At 38.7% G+C, this 22,601-nt stretch overlaps 1 protein-coding gene across 3 annotated transcripts in view; it reads left to right on the forward strand.

Annotated features, from left to right (window-relative positions):
- The window catches only part of Flrt2 (fibronectin leucine rich transmembrane protein 2), a 95,136-nt gene that overhangs the window by 5,563 nt on the left and 66,972 nt on the right, over positions 1-22,601 (forward strand). The window lies entirely within an intron of this gene.

The raw sequence follows: 22,601 nt of genomic DNA on the forward strand, positions 1-22,601 counted from the left end.
CCTCCTGCTTTGACATCCTCGGAGTGGAGTCTTCCTTACTTTCATTAACCTTCGGGTGTCATAAAAGCATAGACTATAAAATTCACATTTTCACTGAAGGGCAAAATGAAAAGTGTTAGCCACTGGTGCTTTAAATTTGCTGCGTGTGTGTGTGTGTGTGTGTGTGTGTGTGTGTGTGTGTGTGTGTGTTAGCATAAGAGGGGGATAAGGATGTGCATACTGCTGCCTGAGGCTATTGATGTTATAGACAACCCCCCTTTTTGCCTGATGTTCAGTGATGCAGGGGCGGCGGGGGGGGGGCGGGGGGGAGGAGTAAGAATGGCCTCATGTGTGCAAGGAGGCTAGGGTACCAGAGGGAAGAGGCTCACAAATTCTGAACAGTAGCCCTACGCATTTCAGCTAATAAAAGAGCTACTGCTCCTTCCCAGGGCAAAGAAGATTCAGCACCACCATCACCCCTTAAGGCCCTATTGAGTTTTGAAGCTTCTCTTGGGGCCTTGCCCTCATCATTATTATGATGATCACTATTAATGCTCCTGGAAACTCTTAGTACTTTCCCTGAATGAATATCGTCTCTCTGTGAGCTTCTGATTAGTTCTAATAGAGGGAATCTCCTATAAAGCTAACAGTAAACTAATCAAGCAAGCGCAAGGCGCAAATCCCTGTAAATGCTCCTACAGGAGTGCAAAGTGCTGATCAGATTTCTTTGCATGCTGTGTCTGCTGTGCAAACCCTTTTCTAAACGGGAGCCATTGCTCCCCATTCAGCTGGGAGTCTACTTAATCACACAGGGTTCCGGCAGCTTCAGAGCATGTCCACTAGCTTACAGGATTATTGCTAAATTTATTATGTCTAACTTCCCCCAGCCCAAAGCTAATATGAAGGATGGCTTCCATACCAGAGTGGGATTCTGTCTAGTTCTGCCTGGCATGACCTTATTAAATCTGCCAAGAAGTACCCCCCCAACATTCCGAGGTAAATAGAATGCAGGCTTGGCATTTATACAGCACTGTGCGATTGTTGCTGAATGAATATAAAATTCTGGATGGGGATCTGAAATGTTAGAACTGGATTGTGTCTTTTAAATCAGCAAGGATATTTACCAGATGCATGTAGCAGGCTGGGCACCATATTAGAGGAGAATTAATCTTTGGGGAATGTGCACATCAAAAAAGTTGCTCTTTTTTATGCAGTGGTATCGCCTCTGAATGTGGACAACTTTTCTCTCCTCGTCTGTTTTTTTGTGGCTCCTGAGACGTTATCAAAGCAGGATAGGATAAAACCCTTTAAGGGTCTTTACTAATGACTGTTGTCAGGGCAGCCCACGCTCTCATGTCAATACCTGTGACAGAAGGAGGTTGGAAGATGTGATTTCAATCATTTTTCCGTGTGTCTGATAGTAGGACCATGGAACTGTACAAAGAATTGGACCAGCTGAACTATAGCAGAACCTATCATAATGGTACAGGCCTTGCCCAAAATGAATGCTAGGTTTTGTTTTTGCTGTTGTTGTTCTGTAAATGGGCCCATGTCATTAACACGCATGCAGTTTCACTGCAGTTCTGCAAATTCTCTGGGGCGCTTTCAAGGAAAATAAGTTAGGTTCCAAAAGATGTCATGCTGGCCTTCTGTGGCGTCCTTAGAGCAGTCAGTCACGGTTCTTTCCTATGTGCAGGGCTTGAGTCGATGCGAGCATATCTGAGTGTCGAAGGATGGATCTCATTTGGACCTCCTCTGAGGTCCCTTACATTTATCCTGGCCTGGTGGAGAGCTTAACTTAGGATTTAAACCAACCTTCCTGAAGCCGTGATTCGGTTCCCCAGTCTGAGGTTGTGTTTTAAAGTCTGTGCACAACCAGAAAGTCTGATTCTGTAGATGCTCAGCTGGAGCACCTAATCTAGTTTGACCCTTCAGGTTTATACCGTCCTAAGGAAGAACGTCTGCTCCTAAGATCAGCAGTGCCCAGGGTTCTAAATAAATACACACAAGGAAAGAGTGAGGGTGCTCAGAGACCGTGGCTCTCTCTTTAGAACATTCCAGTAAGTGAAGTGAAGAACATTATTTCTGTTTGGGTCATAGGGATTTTTTTTAATCTACCTAATCATCTTTTGGTATCTTTAATTTTAATTCAAGTTCATTTTTCTTTTTTTTTTTACCCCACTGGATTGCTTTAATAACTTTGTGGTTTCTGCCACACTGATTCAAATTCAGTCCATTAGTGACCTCTATCTGTGAGAAGTGAGTACTCAATTGTTTTTCTTTCTTCCCATCAGGATCTGCAGACAGATGATGTGTGTCTAGGGACCCTACCAGCTCCATAGATCGTTCTGAATATTTCATATTTTTTCCCTAATTCCATTTTTTTCTAATACAGAGTTCAGGATGGTTAATGATATTTAATAACGGTAATAAGATGTTATCAGTGAATGGAATCAGTCCTACTAAATGGTTATTCCATAAAGCATTGACGATATGATCAAAATAAATTAAATCTGAGCAATGTAAGCTGCCTGAACGAATTGTGCACTCAAGGTGACTGTTGTCTTGAGGCTGCTGCTGAATGGCTGTGAAATTTTATTGCCCCTAAGTGCTTACATAATAGGGGAAACTTGACACGGGCCCAGAACATATATGTGGTAACTAGACTTCTCAGTAACTGCGTGCATGCATCTTTAAATTCAGCTTGGCTTCTGTGAACTTAGGTGATGATGAGGGGTGAGGTGGAGTGTGAGAAGGGCATTTATACACAGATGGCCCTTTTAAGGAATCTCTTAAAAACTTGACTCTTTATCCATCACTGTCTTCTGGGGCTTTTCAAATAGAAATCTGAGTTTTAGTTGATTATTTGAAATATCAATTGAAGCTAAAGTTTACTTCCTATCTTAACTTGGGTGGATATCATTATCTGACGTTTTCAGCATATTTTTGATGTACTGGTGTTTGAGATGTGGAATTTTTAGAAGTTTGTCTTTATTCTTCCTTGGGCAGGCTTTACACAAAAGACATTTTTAAAGATCAGTTATTGTCATGGATGTCAACCATTGTTGTATCCCCATTGGCTTTCTTCCTTCCTGCCCTCATTTATTTGCTTTCATGAAATCATATATTTTTTTCTCTGCCACTACATGGTGAGGGTAGGAACAGTATTATCAGTATGTTGTGACTCAAATCTAATAAAAAATGCAAACTCCAATTAAATATCTGTTTATTATCAAATACACATATGTGTACACCTCATGGGCAATTTTCAGACAGAGATTCTTTTCAAGGGTCTAAGTTTGTTCCTTTTTTATAAGGGCTATGACACAAATATTGTAATAAAAATATCCTGTGTTCTGATGAATACAGAGGCTTATTTCAGTTGCACGGAACAGTAAAACACTGTATTAGCAAAATAATCAGCAGTATTTTGAGTACATGGTCAAAATCTGTTAGAACTTACATGTTTCTTTCCTTTTTTTTCTTTCTTTTTTTCTTCCCCTCTACCCTTCGGCGAATTTCACATCTACTGGCCTTTTCTTGGTTTTCTTTGATTCCTTCTACTGTGGTTCTTTGAAGTGCTTCAAAATTAAACAGTAGCCACTTTTTAGGGAAATTCATCATGTTACGTTCAGGATTCCAGGAGAGTTAATGACGCAGAAAAAGTCCTGTAAAACATCTTTCTAAAAGAAGCCCTTCTCTCACAGGCTTCCTACGTACTGGCCTCCTGTACCATTTGCAGTGAATTGGAACTCCGTTATTTATTTATTTTTCAAATACCACCTTTAACTTAATTTAATGTGGGATGTGTTTCTGGAGAAGAGTGCAGTGCCTTGTGTGTCTCGAGTCCCTTGAACAAAGCAGCATAGTTGTTTCCAAACTGCAAAAAGAGAGGGTAAAAGAAAATCCTCCTGTGTAATTGAGGAAGTCCGAAGACCTCATTCACAATTCTCAAACACTGGCCAGGTACTCTACTGTGTTTAATGAAGACATACCCTTTCTTTTTTTTAAACCTGGCAGCTTATTGGTTAAAGACTTGAGCCATCTTTGGAAACATTCCCAAGACAGATCTTGGGAGCTGCCAACCCTTGCCTTCTCTTCGTGCTTCATACTTTCTTCTCTTGTTGATTTTAGAGGAATGTCCAAGAAACTTGGAAGAAACCTTCTGTTGACCTAAAAGTTCAAAAGTACCCTTGTTCATTTCAGTTATATTGTTATATGTCAGCTATTTCTATCTAAGCTTTCCCACAGATTAAAGGTCCCTCATATGAACTTGGGGAGAACCTGAAGGAAGACCACTGGAAAAATACCAGGTCCAGAAGTACGCAGAGAGCAGTGACCACCCTCGTTTGGGGGAGTAGAACAACAGTGGCTTCTGTGAAGGTTTAGAAATCTCCTGCTCACTGGAGTTCACCCAGGTCACGTGGCCCAGTGGAAAACATTAGATACGTGTTAGTCCTGAAATAGGTTCACCTGTTGGTGTCACTCTTAGCCCCAGCTGGTTGTGGGTATTGCTTTCATGAGATTCCAGTGTCAAGCCAACCCTGAGATAATTTCCTTTATTTTTTTTTTTGATCCCAGCTTGTACACACATGCTTGGATAAAGGCATTTTGAAGTGGTTCTCATACTCAACTCCATGTAGGACGAAGGGAAGTTGAGGAGAATAGTGTAGTTGAACATTGTCCTTAGAGACCCTATCATACATTTCATTCAATTTTTTTTCTCGCCTTGTGGATCCGCTTCTGAAAAATTAACATCATGAAGGTGAGGGCTACCTTGCTTTACACAGAGGTAATAATGAACATTTATATTAAATTTTAATTAAGCAGATTCAAAAATACTCCAAATACAGATAAAAAAATTTTCATTCATTAACAGATCCAACAAAAATTATCAGAGTTGGGTGTTTTTTTTTAATTAAAATACAAAAACTTCATGGCAGTCTTTGACATATTTACATTTAAAATAACAGTATTTTCATACCCTTCTGCTATTCTACAATTTAGTATGTTTTTATCATCTAAAGAATAATTTTGTGGTATAGGTATTTGATCTCTCAAGCATGATAGAGCATGAGAGATATCATTCTTTGGTAGAAAAAAATACAATGTGAATGTTAATGCCCGCATATTTCTTCCTATATCTGACCTTGTAGGAATGGCTTAATCTACTGGAGACTTAATTTCCTCTCTGCAGAGTTCAACAGTTGTTAAGAGGTCTAATAAGATTAATGTGTGTGGAATATGCCTTGACAACAATACAGGGTTATATTCTCATAAAGAAGCATTATTTGGGTTGATAACATTTATCATTGCATGACTGTCTTGTGCTAGGATAGGCTTGGTTTTGTTTAATTAACAAGATATGCAATTAACAAGATATGCAAGGGATTCCTTTGTCCTTCAGGAGCCTTGGTTCGTGTGTGTGTGTGTGTGTGTGTGTGTGTGTGTGTGTTGTTTCACTTAACTTATGAAGTGTTTTCTGGGCCCATGAATCATGTTTTTAACAACTCCTTTAGTGATTGGTTGCCTCCTTTGATGAACTTTCTCTATTTTGATGCATTTCTTCTTTCCAAGCTTAAAGGTAATTTAGGGCAAGATCAGTTCAAGGGCTAGACTTTGCTTCCCTTGATTGAATTGATCATGGTTGAATTCTGCTATGGCTCTTTATTGGACGAAAGCTTGAAAGAAAAATTCTTACAGTAAAATCATTTCTGTTTTGGACTAGGTTTAAACTTTAAATATGAAAGTTATCTGTTGTGAAAATAACAGCATTAATGAAAAAAAGTGTGACATGTTTTAAAAGTTGGTCTTATAAAATAAGACTATTGTTTTAGTCCTTTGGTAAAAAGAAAAAAAATACTCATTCCTTATCAATGAGTAAAAAGATTGGATTTGTTATGATGGAGAATATTACAAATTTTATGTCATTAGTATAACAAATTCCAGGTAATACAGTACTTTATGGCTTATTTTTATAAATTTTGTTCAGTTGTATTCCTCGACCCAAAGTTTCACAAACCTAGGCATTTGTGAAGTGTGCAAAATTATCTTGTCATCATGATTCTTGCTTAGAATGAGTATTTCAACCAATGATTCTAAGTTCTTCTCCATTCCTAATTGTTATCTTTCCAGGTTCTGAAAGTTCATGTTTCTCTCTGTTTTATTGATCTTTGTTATTATTTATTTATACTTTTTGAGATTACCGAAACAGGCTTTTACTGTGTAGCCTTAGCCATTTTACAACTGGCTTTGTAGACCAGACTGGCCTTGAACTGATAGAGATCGGCCTGCCTCTGCCTTCCAAGTTCTGAAGTTAAAGGGACTTACCACCAGTCCTAAGTCTTCCTTAAGTATGGTATTATAGTATCTTGTAAAGGCCATGCTTAAAGATATATATTTTAAGGTGGAAAATTGCTTTCATAGTTTGGCAAGATGGATGAAAACACTTTTGGGTCTGGCCTTGTTAAATACTATAATAATAAGTTCTTATGAAGGAAGACGTTTTCCACTGCTGAAAGTTTAAGTAATCAAATGAAAAGAGCTTATATGTATCTGTGTGTGGGGATTAGCATATTAGTGTATACCCTTGTAGTGTAAAATTATATCTTAGGTCTTTGAGACTGGAGAGGAAGAAGTATATATATGCTAAAATAAGCTGTTGTTTATTGAGCTGTTAACCCCTTGAGATAATAAAATAAAGAGGTCTCAACAGTACTCCTCCCCCAATTTTTCTTTCTTTGTTTGAGTTTATAATATAATTATTCTTTTTCCCCATCCTTTCCTCCCTTTGAGCATGCCCCGCCCCCACCCCATACATCCACACTTGCTTTTTTGTAAATTCAGGCCCCTCTTGCAATTATTGCTACATACATATGTGTATATCTAAATAATATTTATTTAATATTATTGATATCTAAATATTTATGTGTATACACATGTATTCTCCATCAGGAACGCCTCAGTCTGGACAATGCCACTCACATGGGTGCCCTCAGAAGTCACCATTTAGTATTGGATGGCCAATTGGGGTGCCCTTCCCCGGAGAAGACTATTTCGCCCACTCTCAGCATTTCGTAGTTACTTGTTCTTTAATTGGAGATTTTCTTTTCCACGTAGGCTAGAAGGAAACAGCATGCGACAAATGTACCTCATGCCACCTGAATGTCTGTCCCTTGTGAAGTCATTTGTGATGCTTTAGACCCAGAAGGTATATACTACAGATGGTGAAGAAAGTTCATTCGTTCATTCAGAAGATAATCTTTAGATCTTGCCATGGACCAGAAACACAATGCAGGCGTGAGCGAACAGGATTACTGGAAGGTCCTGGGGTCTGTAGTGAAGGAGTCCTGTGTGTGTGGCTCCATGCTGGTGCAGGAGAGGGGGATGCAGAGCCAGCTTACGTCGTTGGGTCCCGCATGACTGAAGATAGCGCTGCCAGCCTGAGTGGGTGAGCCAGAAATGTGCAGTGAAAGGAACTCTGCATCCAGATAATGACACCCTTGGGTCCTAATGGTGTCCCTTCTACTTGCTAATTTTGTGAAATGTGCAAAATTTTGAAGTGTTTCTAAGTCTTTGTCTTCTTTAAGGAGAAAATGGAAGGGCTAGGCAGGTATCTCTGTGGCCAGGAAAATGTCTAGCATGTAGAAGGCTTTGCTGTCCATGTCTAGCACAGGAAGGACTGGGAAAGGAGGAAGGAAAGGGATGGAGAGGTGGAAGGGAAGAATGACAAAGAATGTGGAAAGTACATTAGATACACAAGGTGTTCTGGTGAAAATTAAGTTAGTTGTATAAAATGTCTAACTGGGCACAAATAAATACTGACTGTACATCCTTATGTCCTCAAAATGACACATTCACCTTCCATAATACTCTGGCCATTTCCTTGGAATCACAAAGATTTTTCCCAGTTCTTGAGCAGATGTAGCCTCTACCCCAAAGTCATTTTTTTTAAATGACTGGAACCTATAGGCAACAAGAAAGGACAAAATGTAATATAGTGACAAAAAGAGCCTGTAGTTAGTAGGTATAAGAAGGTAATTCGAGATAGTGCTGGGAAAAGAGAGAGAGGGGGGACCATTAGAATGAAGACCTTCTCTCAAGTTAGGAAATCAGATAGTTATGTCAGCTAGTTCATTGAAAGCATAATTCTTTAATTATTGACAGTTTTGTTTGATGGCCTTTTACCCATGGAAGTATGTCCATGAACCACTGGCCAACTTTTATAAGAAATCCAGGTTCTTGACTACTGCACTGAGCACAGTGAGCGATGTTGATTATGTCTTTGCTTAGGTACAGCGATTTTTTACCAAGAAGAATTTTAAGCACGTCCTTCGCCCAGTTCACTTCACACATGGCTCTTGTCAGAGTCATGAAAATACTTGATTATAGAAAATTAAAAATTAAATTCTTGTTACATTTCTTAATACTATTTTACGTCCTGATTGCACAGGAAGGGTCACAGTTAGTTTTTATTGTCAACTACAGTGCAAACTAAGGGAGGTGGGGACATCAACTAAAAGAGTCAGCTCATTCAGATTGTCCTGGGGCCAAGTCTGTGAGGCATCTTCTTGACTGATTTATGTGGGTGGGGTCATCCCACTGTGAACTGCACCGTCTTTAGGCAAGTAGGTTAGCACTGTCTATTGAAGACAGCTGGACTTGAGCCCGTGAGTGAACCAGTAAACAACTCCCCGAAGTTGTGCTACAACTCCCGCCCTGACTTTCCTCAGCATTGGAAAGAGTTCTGGAAGTATAAGCTGAAAGTATAAGCTTTCCTTCCTGAAGTTGCTTTGGGGGGTCATGGTATTTATCAGAGCAACAGAAGCCAGGCTAGAACCCTTATATATTTTGGATGTGGAATAGTGCCGTTGGGCTATCAGTTCAGTGTGGAGACCTCTCTTTCAAAAACATTTTTACATTATTTAAGAGGGGGGTTTTACACAGCTTCTGTAACAGGCCTCTTAGCAAATCAAGTCCTAAGATGCGCTGTTGGAAATCCTTTTTAGTTTATCATTATTTGCAGAAAATACTACATATTTATAATTCAGAAAGTATAATCTATATTACTGTATATATTATTTTGATTTTTTTCTAAAATTGTATTTCTATGAATGTCTTGGTTTAGCAGGACACTTGGCAGTCCCAGGCCACCAGCTAGGAAAACACAGTAGCTTTTCCTTTTAAGATCACATAATATATAGTGTAACATAAATACATGTAATTAATTAAATTGGATCAGGGGCAGCAGGCCCCAGAGTACACTTCTTAAACTGTTACAGTGTTCTTAAGTAGCTTCTGAGTTAACATTCAACCCAACATAAAACAATAAGGCCTTGTTTTGCTACTTTTGAAAATATAAGAGAGATTAAAATTCTTTGGAAAATAATTTTTTTAAAAAATATTTTCCTTTTTACCAAATAGGTAAGGAACAAGTCCAGTAGTGCTGACAGCAGTGGAATATAAAACTTCAGTGTAATAGTCTCAGGCTCCAAGGAATGCCAGACAGACATCCGTTGAAGTCAGGAGCTTGTAACTGAGGTCCGGGCAAAGACTGAATACTAACCGTGTACCACACACCATGCTAAGTTTGTGCAAGGCGTTTGGGATAAATGTTGAAGTAAGACTCCATCGGTGCTCACAAAATGGTGATCGTTTAACCCTTAGTAGTAAAGGGTTAAAGTAAAGTAAAGACACAAGATAAAAATGTAAGCTTTTAGACCTTAGCATTGGAGATTTTGCCTAAGTAGGTTTTTATAGAAAAATGGCATTCTGGGGTCATCAGAACTCCTGATTGTAATCAAAGGTTAGACGTTATTTACTCTGACCTTGATATTCAGTAAGTATGTGGTCCTCTAGCTGAGAATCAATCTCTCTCTCTCTCTCTCTCTCTCTCTCTCTCTCTCTCTCTCTAGAGAGACCACTACTACTGCTCCATGTACTTTTTATGTTTTATTCTTTAAATATCAAGGCTGGCTTCACTCTTGGAAGCAGCAATGTCCTATGGTGTCCCTGCACCACCAATACCCCCTTGACCTCTTATACTGTCTTTACTATTCCCAGAACTAATGTACTAAAATATCAAACAGGTCAAAGGATATAGTTGTGTCATACTCTTCATTCTGTCTCTTGGATTCTCTGTCCTCGACAAAGCCTGTCCAAATATATCAGCCTGTCTTTCAAGATCCATTCTTACCCAGCTCTCAAAATGCCTCTAAGCTTTCAAAGACCCCATTCTGTGTACTTAAGTAACTTAAGAAACTCAACCTTTCCTATAGAGTTTATCAGTTATGTAGAACATGAACTAATTGTCTTTCTTTTTAGAAATTTTCCAGTAAGATTCATTGTAATATAAACTTTCCTCCTGGTCATCATAAATCATATCTTTCTTTGGATTTCTCATTGAAAACGTCATTGACTCTTGGTACATGTTGTATTATAATGTCTTTGTACACAGCTCTGTGTCTCTCACTGTACTCCAAAGCCTGTCTTAGTCATTCTTTTTTCCTGCTGTTAATAAAAATGCCTGGTGCAGCAAATTCTGCATACATGCAATTAAATCAGTTTATGTGTAACTGCATAAGTTGATCAGGAAAGACAAGATCTTTATACTGTAACAGAGAAAGTCTGTCAGAAGCAGATTTCATTCCCATACATTGGTTGCCTAATAGAAAGAAATGTAGCCCCCACCTTTTGATTTTCTCCAAACAGGTTTTACAGGCAAACAACTGCTGGTTAGCCAAACCCTGATCAGCGACAAGCTCTCCAACCCACACATGAGGTAATTCAGATGCCACATAGCATAGATATGTTAAAAAATAATCTTGTTTCATGATATATCTCTCCTTGTGCCAAATGAAACTGCAGTAGCTGCTCACATCACTGTGCATTTTCACATAGAATTAAAAGAATAACTCTCTGAATCACCTTTATTTGTCTGTCTTGGCAGACTTAAGTAGAACAATGCAAAGAACATGTGAGACTTTGTGCGTTTGCTCTCTTTTTATATCTCTTGTTCTTTGATTTGATTTTATTTATTTTATCTTTGGTAAATTCTTTCTTGACGGTGTTCTTTGAGAGACAGGAGCTCTCTAGGCAGGGCAAAAAATGGACTAGAAATCACTTTTCTTCAAAAACACAGGTCTGCTGGGTCTATTGATTTGCATGTTGAATGAAGCAAAGGATATGTGAAGGTTATGATAAGCTACAACATGTATGGAGTAACTCGATTTAACAGTTAACCGTGGTAACTGCAGAAAGTAAACCTTAGGTCTCTTCTTGTTGACCAAAACACAAATCTAATTGTGCTTTTCTGATTTCATGGCGGGTAGATAGACTTGCTGGCAGGTGTTATGTCTGTGGTTGCACCTATTCCTATTTTAGAGGAAAAAACAAACATAAAACAGAGGTAGAAAAGAAAGGGGAAATGACTCTGTTTTGATACCTTTTAAGTTTCCTTTACTGTTACATATATACGTTGTCCATTCTTCCAAACCCTAAAAAAGTTTCTTACATTATCAAAGCCTTTCACAGGACAGACCAATGCCAACCCAGACTTTTGGTGAGAATCTGTTGATTGCTGTGAAGCAATGACCTCTCTCCCTGGTCGTGAATTTCACAGAGTATTAGAGAGGCTACATTCTCACCCAGAGGATCAATAGTAATAACACTACCAATAAAGGTTAGCAATAATTTTATCCATCATATAGTTATTCTTCCAGAATGCTGCTTAATCAATTCATGTATGACACCACATTAAATTACTTACAAAGTCTGTGTGAACTGCATTCTTCGGATTACACTTGTAAAGGCTCTGCCTTGCACACAGTACAATTGATAAGCTTACTTAGTTTCCTTCTCTTACTTTATAGTTATTAATAATTCTGCTAATACAATGGAACTACCTACACCATTGTGATGTTTTCTGGCTGTTGTTTTGACTGAAGAAAATGATTCTTGAATCGATCAATATAATTCAGCGGAATGGGAATATTGAAAGTGTCACTCGCTCATTTGTAAATAAAACATGACAACTTTTAGTAGCCTTTGTGACGGGAATCTGTGTCTGCCGATAAAAGCTAGAGGTGGAGAACTACATTAATTGTATAGGAGGCTCTCCATTATTTTCCCCCGTCCTCTTACCAGCATTGCTAATACATAGTTAAGTGGACTGAGTTGAGACTCACCTCTTTTCCCTGCGGAGGTGATAATGGGCAATGGAGGGACCATAGGGCCAATAACAGCAGACAGTGTATAGCTAGAGAGCATCTGGAATAATGGAGAATTGACTGTGTTATAAATAGGTCAGCTTCGCTCCTTTTTTCAATCTATGTAATTGCTTGGGTAGTAAGCTTTTATTGAGTGAAAAAAGGAATGAGTCATGGATGGGCTGGGAAGGACTTGTTCCAGGTTGATGACTTGAAAATAAGAAAAGCATAATCTTCCAAGTCTTCCTGTCAACTCTGTGGATGGAGTCTTGACTGCCCGTTCCTCTTTTTGACTTTCTGTCTATGTAGTGCAATTTCTGCACATATAAAAGTCGTAATTTTGTAAGCTCCAGAATTAAAATTAAGATCCTCCAGTTATGTGTTCATTATGTTTGCATGTAAATACTTTTAATACTGCTGAAATTAAGGGGTCTTTTTATGAATCCTTCCCCTTCCCTTAAGGCAGGAGACTGCCGTTTCTGTTACTTCTGCACGCGTTTGTCACCATACCCAATTAACTGTTGTGAGTCATGAAGACACTGCGAATTATTTCTGACCTAGGTCAGCGCAGAAGAGCTCATTTCTGGGTTTGTCTGACAGAATTCAGTACCCAGGTGTGGGAAAATTTGGGAGAGCATCTTTGAAACCACCCAACTCCCTGACTCCTGAGAATTCTCAGCTCATTTTAGCTCTCTGCAAACGATGTAGTGTTTCTTATCTAGGAGTCTGTACTAGATAGAATATAAACATTCGTTGAATGGTCTAATAATTAGAAATGATCAAATCCAATTAAAACAAAGTCATAAACTTCCTGGTGTGAATCCTTCTGGAAACCCATGGTCAGTTGGCTTCTCTGTACCATTAGCTTCAGCAGGTAGGTCTGGGACATGGGATCGCTCTCCATTCCTCCTCTTGTTTCTGTGCTTACTTGAACATTTTAGACTTCAATGTCGGCACTTCTTAGGCTGATAGTTCCACTCATAGTCATCTCACTGTGAACATGAGATGTAGCCCACATCGGATCACACGTTTGAGTCGGTCTGGTCTTCTTGTCTATTGCAGTGGGGATGGCCAGTCTCACTCTGAGTCTAAGGCCTGCCTCCAACACTTGATCCAACGCCTTAGCCTTTAAAGTGGTAGAAGTAGAGACTTGCTCTACACTGACTGGCCTACTCTGAGCCACCATTACCTCTTTTCTTCATTTTTCAACATCTTTCCTCTCATTCTTCCTGTACATTATGAGGGAATTCCTTCCTTAGTGTTATCCACGCGTCTTTACAATTGTGACCAGTGTAGTGATTACCACCTGAATCCACCCTACCTTTTTCATTCACTGCCATTAAGAGCAGTTGTATGAATCTTTCTCCTTCTTCTCAGTGATCTCATTCTCCACTAATTGTGGGGTTGAGGCCGATTTTCCAGGTCTGCAACCTATATTTCTCTATTAGAAATATTCCATGGTCTTTCCAGGACACGTATCATCTTTTCTAACTAAAATTTAAGATAGGTTGTTACTTTATGTTTTTTTTCCCTCTTCCCAATGTGAAATTAAAGTATCCCTCAATCCTCTTTGTCTACTCTCTCACTGTGAGCTCACTCAGAACAAGAGTCAGTTTGCAAAAATGAGGAGCTGAGTTGAACTCAGTTGTCTATCCCTCCACCTCTGAAATATGTATTATAACGTGTTAAGTGCATCATTAGAGAAATGTGTTCCTATTGGGGTTTTAATTGCTGAACATGCTAGCCTTTACAGAGTTTGTGCAGATGTACAAGCGGTTTTAAATGATCTAATAGAAGAAGCTTCCTTTGTTCTCTCTGGAATACTTTTCAAAACAGTGTCGCTTCTTACTTTGAAAACAGGAAGGTAGAACATTCCAACAGCACCATGAACCCTCTGTTTATATGGGCAAAGCCTTTACTCTTTCCACGCCTCTAGGCAAAAGCAGATAGGAACAATCAGAGACATTGGAACTTGATTATATTGAATTGGATTCTTCTTTCTTTTTTTTCTTTTTCTTTCTTTTTTTTTTTTTTTCGGAGCTGGGGACCGAACCCAGGGCCTTGCGCTCGATAGGCAAGTGCTCTACCGCTGAGCTAAATCCCCAACCCCGAATTGGATTCTTTTTTTTTTTTAAAGATTTATTTATTTATTATATATAAGTACACTGTAGCTGTCTTCAGATACACCAGAAGAGGGCATCGGATCTCTTTACAGATGGTTGTGAGCCACCATGTGGTTGCTGGGAATTGAACTCATGACCTCTGGAAGAGCAGTCGGGTGCTCTTAACCGCTGAGCCATCTCTCCAGCCCCCGAATTGGATTCTTAAAACCAAAGCCTGGTAGCCAAATTATTGGTGCGGTAGCTTATCCTGAAAGATAAATCCTTGTGATATTGCAAAACCATAGATTTCCAGCTTGCTGGGATCTCTGAAGACAGATGGATACTTTGAAGAATACAATCACTCATGCCTTAGATGATATTTTGATGATCTTCATGGTGAACGTGGATGAGAGGGAGAATGTGGAAAGCCAGAGCTTGGACTTACATAGATTCGATTTGAATCCTGATTTGAACTCAGCTTGTTAGCATGATTTCTTCCCTTCGTATCTGTTTTCTCAATTTTTAATTAGAAGACAATAATACTCATAGGGCCACTTTGACTGACAGCTTATGTGGCACTCCTATGTATCATGTCTAGCAGGCATGAAGATTTTTCTTCTCTACCCTTCAACTTGACACAGGGAATTTTGTGGCTTATAAGGCTTTTCCTTCTGAATTGATAAGGAAGTCCTGCAAGATAGTTACCAGTTCCCCCAAAGGAACCTTCTGTCTGGCCTCCATAAATTTCTCTATAACAATATTTGTTTCTGAGGGCCAGGGAAAGGGAAGATACTCTGGAACTAGTGAGAACCCTCTTTTCTCATAAAAATCAATTCTTCTGAAAAAAAATGAAAAGGAAGAAAAGGAATATCTCCAAGAGGCTCATCATTTCACAGGCACTGGATAATAGGGACTGTTGGAAAGGAGTTACCCAAACAAAGGTTCTTCAAAATAACTGCCTGCAGAGGAACGCTGCGGATGAACGGGAGAAAAGAGAGTTTCTATTCAATTTCCTCTTGTCACTATAAATGAGACAGTGCAGCGTCCCTGACGTATTCTATGGAGACAATGCTGTGTTTCCACCAGGTTCAGTTCTCTGGTAAGAGGGTCTGAAAATGAACATGTACTCTAGAGATTCCCCACAGAGAAACTCTTAGGACACAGACAAACGAACAAATGAGAGAGAGAGAGAGAGAGAGAGAGAGAGAGAGAGAGAGAGAGAGAGAGACAGAGACAGAGACAGAGACACAGAGAGAGACAGAGAGACAGAGAGAGAGAGAGAGACAGAGAGAGAGACAGAGAGAGAGAGAGAGAGAGAGAGAGACAGAGAGAGACAGAGAGAGAGCCCTTGCAAAGGGGAAACCAAAAAATAACAATAAATAATAAACAAGCAAATCATCTGACTAAATTCTAGACCACATTGTGATATGAGGCACATTTTTCTCAGAATGAAGGATCAGTGTGATTATAGTTAATGAATATAGTATATAATAATAATAATAATAATAATAATAATAATAATAATAATAATAAAACCGGTTGTGGTGGTTTGAAAAAGTAGCCTGTATTCCTTCATTCTTTAAAAAAAATTGTTATTTTTATAGTGCTTACGTACTTCTATGTATGGACATCACATATGTGCCTTTCCTGCAGAGGACTAAACAGGACAGTAGATCCCCAGGAACTGGAGTTATGCATAGCAATGAACTGTGGGTAGATGCTGGTGCATAACCTGCGTCCATTGTAATAGCAAGAATGGTTGAGTGCCTTTAACCATTGAGCTGTTTCTCTACCCAATGTACTTTTACTTTTTTTTAACCCTTGATTTAACAGTTTGCTGACAATTGGAAACTCAACTTCAGAACACATATAAAAGGATTTATGGAATCTATTTTGTGACCTACAGCAAAGGAAAGTTGGAAAGTCCTTGTGTCGGGGGACTGACCTCTTATAACACACTTTGGAGATCTGGAAGTGGTCTAAGTCATCTAGGTGATTTAGAATCAGTTGCTCTAATTTTGACAAGCGTACAAACAAGTTGGCCACCATTGTCCTCTCCAGATCCATGCTTCTTACATTGCTAAATCATTAATGGAGTTTCTCTGAATACAGCATATAAATTCCTGAAATAAACTGCTATTCAAATAATTTTTCCCTGTGTCCAGAAGCGACTTCTAAATAATTGAATATAGTGACAAGTCTCTAGTTTCATTTAACAGGTAGATTGGATTCAACTCTGACTACAGCTGCTTATCAGGGCTCCTAACAGGATGATGAAACAGATCTAATCTTCAAACCCCATTTCTTTTTCTCTTTGAAATTGAGAACTCTATGTTGTATTAGAAGGAAGGTGATGAATGGGAGCAGTTTACCGTAGTTAAAGTAATATGAGAAGTAGGATTGACCAGAAAGATTTGAAAATGAGGAGTGGAGTGAATAAAAACGTACATGAGAAATGCCCATCTATGTTATGGATAAAAACTCATTGATTGTGTGTTTTTTGTTAAGTAGATCTTATACTTCTCCAAGGGGCATTACTTGTTACATTTTAAAAAAATTTAAAACAGGTGAAACTCTTGCTTTCATCTAGTTAACTCTTGAAAGCTCATTTGATAACAACAGAGATACCAGTGTCACCCATACATGTCTTGTTTAAGAGCGAGAGACTGGCGAGGCATTGAATGTTCTCCCTTGCTACCTGCAAACATGATTGGACATGGATGGAATTTTAGGCACCACATCAATGTGGTATTAAATAGGCCTGGATGCTTAAGAATATTATTAATTTTATCTAAATCCTTCCGAAAATCAAGGACACTCTATGCAGTTAAGTGAAACAGGAAAGTTAAGTGAAACAGACTGAACACCATACTGTGCATAGGAATATAGTGTCTTGTTGTTGATATTGTATATGCCTCACAGGTGACCACTATATTCTCATTGTTTAGTAAATTTAATGGACAAAGGCATTCCTGCAATAAATGAGTGTGTCTGAATGAGAGTTTAGCCCTCAAAGTCTGTGGAGACTTTTTTGTTTAAGATTGCAAGGAACTCAAATAGATAACTAGAGATTCAATTCAAGTATTACAAAAAGGAAGTGTATTCATACAACCATGGGATGAGAAACTTGGAGAGGAAAATTACTTCTCCTAATCCTTTTTACTTTTGTAATTTGTGTACCTTTGATTAAAATTTACATTGTACATATAACACTTACCAGTATGTGGAGCGACAGGCAGGGCATTGCAGAAGGTAATCTCTTTTTTATATATCTCTGTGTCAAGAGACATTTCATCAACAATTGATGTTATGAGTTGAGCCCCAACATGTTACATAGGATTCTCAACAGATCTATACTGTTATGGACAGCACTGCATTCTAATTTTTATGCCACTTCAAAAACACCTTTTGTTTAATGTGAAATTATTTAACCTTGGTCTTCAGTTTCCTTATCTTTCGAAGGCTAACTTCTGACATTCACAGTCTAGGCTGTCAAGAATGGCAGATGAAGACTTGGCCTCAGCTTAGTCTGCATGAATTAAGAACTTGCCTACCTTGTTTCATGGTCCTGTTGTGTTGGCAAGGTGCTTAACCTACATATGAGGCTCATTTTTTTCATATGTGTACAGTGTAGAAAACACTGATCAGAAATAACTTGATAATTTGTCCTGAAGATTAAATGGCGGAGTTAATAAGAAGCCTTTAGCAGAGTGTGTAGTACAGGTAAGAGATGGAAAAAATACCAATGATTTTTCAACGTGACTCTGTAAAAAGATTTAAAAAAAACACATGTAGACAAGTATTTCTGAGAGCATTACCATCAATATATCCTTGTATGATTTACTCAACAGCCTAGATGATGTTCAATGAAACACTCCCAAGACTGGGTCATCATGGCTAAACTTGGAATGTCTCACAGGCCTCCTCAAAATGAAAATTATTTTCTGTAGGCACTGGGATAAGGAATGATAGTGATGCTGATTTTGTCAGATGTGGAGGTTTCCAGGCGAAGACAGGTAAAGCATGGAGACCTTTGGGATATGGTAGGTTACTAGGGACATTTTGGAAGAAAGTTATTTCGAGCATCTAAGACACCGAAACTGCTGACGTAATGACACTTGACACTCAGCCATCTGACGTGTCTTCCACTGTATTAAAAGTCTCTGAAAATTATGTACAGCATAATTTCTAGGATCTAGTTCTGAAGACTGCAGGAACAATGCTCTGATTTTTTTAAATGCAGTGTTGGACATGTGAATCCTTCAGTGAATTTCAATGAGGGGAACTTTGTGATTAAAGACACTCGGGCAAAGCAGGTAAAGTGGCTCAGATAGTGCTATAAAGAAGAGCTGCTCTTCATATATTGGCTCTTACCTTTCTGATCCAGGTTAAGATAGTGTGAGGCTCGGTGTTAGTGATCCTTAATGCAATGCTTTCCCAATGATCATTCACGATCTTCAGAAAGGCCAAAATGATTCCGTTAATGGTGAAGCTATGATGTTTCATTTGCCAAGAAGCCTGGATAAGGACAAGATACGAAGATGAATCTTCTTAACACACAGAGTATTTACTGGTGGTTGACTTTAACTGACTGTCCTTTGTGACCCACAGGTTTCCTTTGTCTTAGAGCCAATGTCACTGGTAACATTGATGGCAATCTGCCTTTGTTGAAACACTTGGGAACTAGAGACGTTAGTTCCATATTTTTATCCGCAGACCTGATAGTAATTGAATATTTGGTAAATATTTGTGGAAGGAAGGAGTTAAGCAATGAAAATAAGGAGAATGAAGATTACAGGGCTTGTAGTCAACAAAAATGATTGAAGCTTACTTCCAAAAGTCACTGTAAATTGTTTTTATTTTCATACTGTACTTTAATTTTTGAGGACAGGGACTTTGTGAGGGCTATGAAAGAAAGAATTAAGAGGCGATTTTCAGGGTGTATTAAAATTCAACTCTGCCTAAAGAAACACAATAGATTCTATGTGGTTTTTTTTTTTTTTTTTTTTTTTTTTTTTTTTTTTTTGGCTTACAGGATAGGGTAGATACTTGTCAAATGCGCTTTTGAGGGTTTAAATTGGGAAGAAAATCTTATCAGAAACACAAAGCAGAGCCTGCCCTTTCATTTGCTGGGAGAAGAAAGGGAAAACTTCTTATTTTATTCTCTTTTAAGAGCTTAACTTAGTACAGGGTTTTAAGACACTCTGCAGGACACCATATATGTTTAAGCAAAAAAAGATTCTTGCCAGAGACAGCAATCATCAAGTATTTATTGAAGTTCCAAGTGCCAGAAAGTTCTAAGACTAGTACAGTGGCATTCCTGAGAGATTCAACAAACTGTCATCTAGTCAAAAGCAAAGCATTAAGGATGGACATTCATCAGGCGTTGTCATGGCTATGATGCCCTTACTGATAGTTGCTTGTATACGCTTCATTTGGAACATGGTAGTGCATCTATGACGTATGGTCCAGAATGCACAGAAATCTCATTTGTTTATAAAGAACATCATTGGGTGACAAATCATTCTCATGTCTTAGCATGAAATAGACTTATGATTTTAATAAAGACATTTTATTAAATGTCAATAAAAGACAAGTTGTCTTTTATTAAAATTAGATTTTTTTCCCCTGCATATATCTTGATTATGGCTTCTCTTACCTGTACTCCTCCTGGTTTCTACCTACTTTGTGTCTCCCAGAAAACAAACATGCATCTAAGAGATCATGATAAAATAAATAAAATAGAAGTCTTCCATTTCAGTCCTGCCTAGGAAACTATGAATCCAACTTGTCAAATAGGAAAGAGGTTGCTTCCTGTGATGTCTAGGCGAAACATTTGGAAAATTCAATCCATTAGCCTGAACAATTAATGCTAGGAACATTAGTGTATCCTTTAACCTACTCCAAGCATTGTTTATCTCTGCTCAGTATTTCTTTTCTGAATGTAAACTCAAAAAGAAAAGATCTTGCTTTTGAACTTCTGGTGAAAACACTTCTGCTTCAACACAGGATGAAGGTGACTTTAAGGTGTCCTTTTTTTATATGCCTGAAAGCAGTCGTTTGGTGTCCTGCAAGGGTGGGATCAGCCTTTACCGTGTGCCAGGACCGCATATCCTCAACCCCACGGTACTTACCACACCCTGAAGAATGCTATGATTTCACAGAACAAAAACAAACAGACAAACAAAAACATTGCATCATCTAATAGTGTTTGTTTGCCGGAAACAGATATCACTTTGGTAAGGTAGTTTTGCTCCTTAGATGTTCAGCATGCACTTAGGAATCATACTTGACTCTGTAAAAAGTTCTCTTAGTATAGAGGGGAAAGGAAGATTTAAGGGAGTAGAAACACTGTAAAGTTTGTTTTGTCACACATTATTGTTTGGAACCGATTGGAATTGAACCTGGGGCCTGACACATCCTACTACAATGTGTTGCCATTAAATAGTTAAAATAGGTCTGGAAAGGACATAGGAAAAAATGGAGCCAGGCAACTTAAAATCTTGATAATGTTTTTAAAGATGAGAAGAGGAAATAAGCACTTAAAATGTAAAAACTAACTAAAAAGAAATGAATTAAGTGCACATGATTTGGGGAAACTGCTCAGTGCGAAAAAACATACAAGTCACGCAAGCATGAGTGGATCCACTGAACCCATGTAAGAAATCAGGCACAGTGACACATGCCCTGAATCCCAGACAAAGAAATACCTGGATGCTCGCTGACAAGTTAACTTAGCATAAACAGTGGTAAACAGCAAGCCCCGCCATGACTCAAGTAAGGTGTGAGGTGAGGACTGACAACCGAAATGGTCCTCTGACCTCCCCACGGATCCTATGGCATCCATGTGCCCATACCAAATGCACAGGGATTAAAATTAAAAATTATTTATTTAGTGTGTGTGTGTGTGTGTGTGTGTGTGCACATGTGTGTGTGTGTGTGCATGCCTGTGGGGGTGTGTGTGTGAGTGGTGTGTGTATGTGTCTATGCCTCTGTCTCTGTCTGTCTGTCTGTCTGTCTGTCTGACTGTCTCTCTCTCTCTCTCTCTCTCTCTCTCTCTGTGTGTGTGTGTGTGTGTGTGTGTGTGTATACTTGCATGACATGGGACACATGTGGACAAAAGAGGGCAACTTAAAGGAATTGATTTTCTCCCTCCACTATGGGGGGCTTTGGAGGTCAAGCTATGGTTTCGTGGGAAGTGTCCACTGAACCATTTTCCCAGTCCATAGAAACACATTAACCATGTGCCCCCATTACATACCCTCAACCACTTGGGTATTTATAACACTCCGAAGAATTCCCAGAAGTGGATTAAAAACCCAGGGCATCATCTAAGGCTATCTGTGTAGGGGAGGAAGACATCACTTTGGTAGTTTAGTACTATATGGAGCTGGGGAGACTATGCCAATGATTCCTCACAGTAAAAATCAAAGCATCAATAGTAATTATTGCTGCCCAGGCATTTAAAGTGAGCAGGCTTCATGTCCTAGAGATAATGTATAGATTCTGTCTCTACTACTAACCATACAGAAAGAATTGCCTACTGCTGTTGCCTTGGAATGTCCTTGGGAAGCAGCTTGTGAAGGATGGTCTGTCACAGCAACAGGCACTTTTTAAAAAACTTCCCTTTTCAAACCTTCCCCTTACTCCCCGAATATCTTCTTTTTTATTATCTGTATTTCCATTCAAATAATGCTGATGATCTTAAAAAAATAGAGATACATTTCTGTTGCTAAAATATGTTCATTTGAAATGGAATGTAGTTTGGATTTAGACGATATTCTTGTGGGGAAAGCATGTTTATTCTCAGCATTAAATATACCAGGGAGGACACTGAAGCTGTAGAAAACGTAAAACAGGCAGGGGAGTCAGACTCCCTAGTTTTAGAGACTATCTCTTACATAACTCTTGCTGAATCAGTGTGGACAAACTTGTCTCTGAACACTTTAAGGTGGTTCTGTTAGAACCTGGGCTACTGACAGGAAGGCCATCTTAAGCATCTGGGGAAGAGATTGCATCAGTTAATATACACACGAGTTCAGAACACGTTTTTGTGTGCAGCGAATATTAGGTTTTACTGTTTGTTATAAATAGTGCTTTCTTAGCACAGACTCTATACCACTTAACGGTTTGCCTGCTAAATGAAGTTACAGATGCCTATGTAAAACAAATATATTCCTACTGGAGTACAGGCTTAAAATACTCACCGATTTCCAGTGTTCTTTCTTAAAGCATTTTTAATGAGATAGGGAATGTGATAGATTTAAAATATTACCAAATCAAGAGTGTTGTTATAAGCATCTCATGATACCTC

Source organism: Rattus norvegicus, chromosome 6, assembly GCF_036323735.1.
Source record: "Rattus norvegicus strain BN/NHsdMcwi chromosome 6, GRCr8, whole genome shotgun sequence".
In the NCBI taxonomy this organism is placed as follows: domain Eukaryota; kingdom Metazoa; phylum Chordata; class Mammalia; order Rodentia; family Muridae; genus Rattus; species Rattus norvegicus.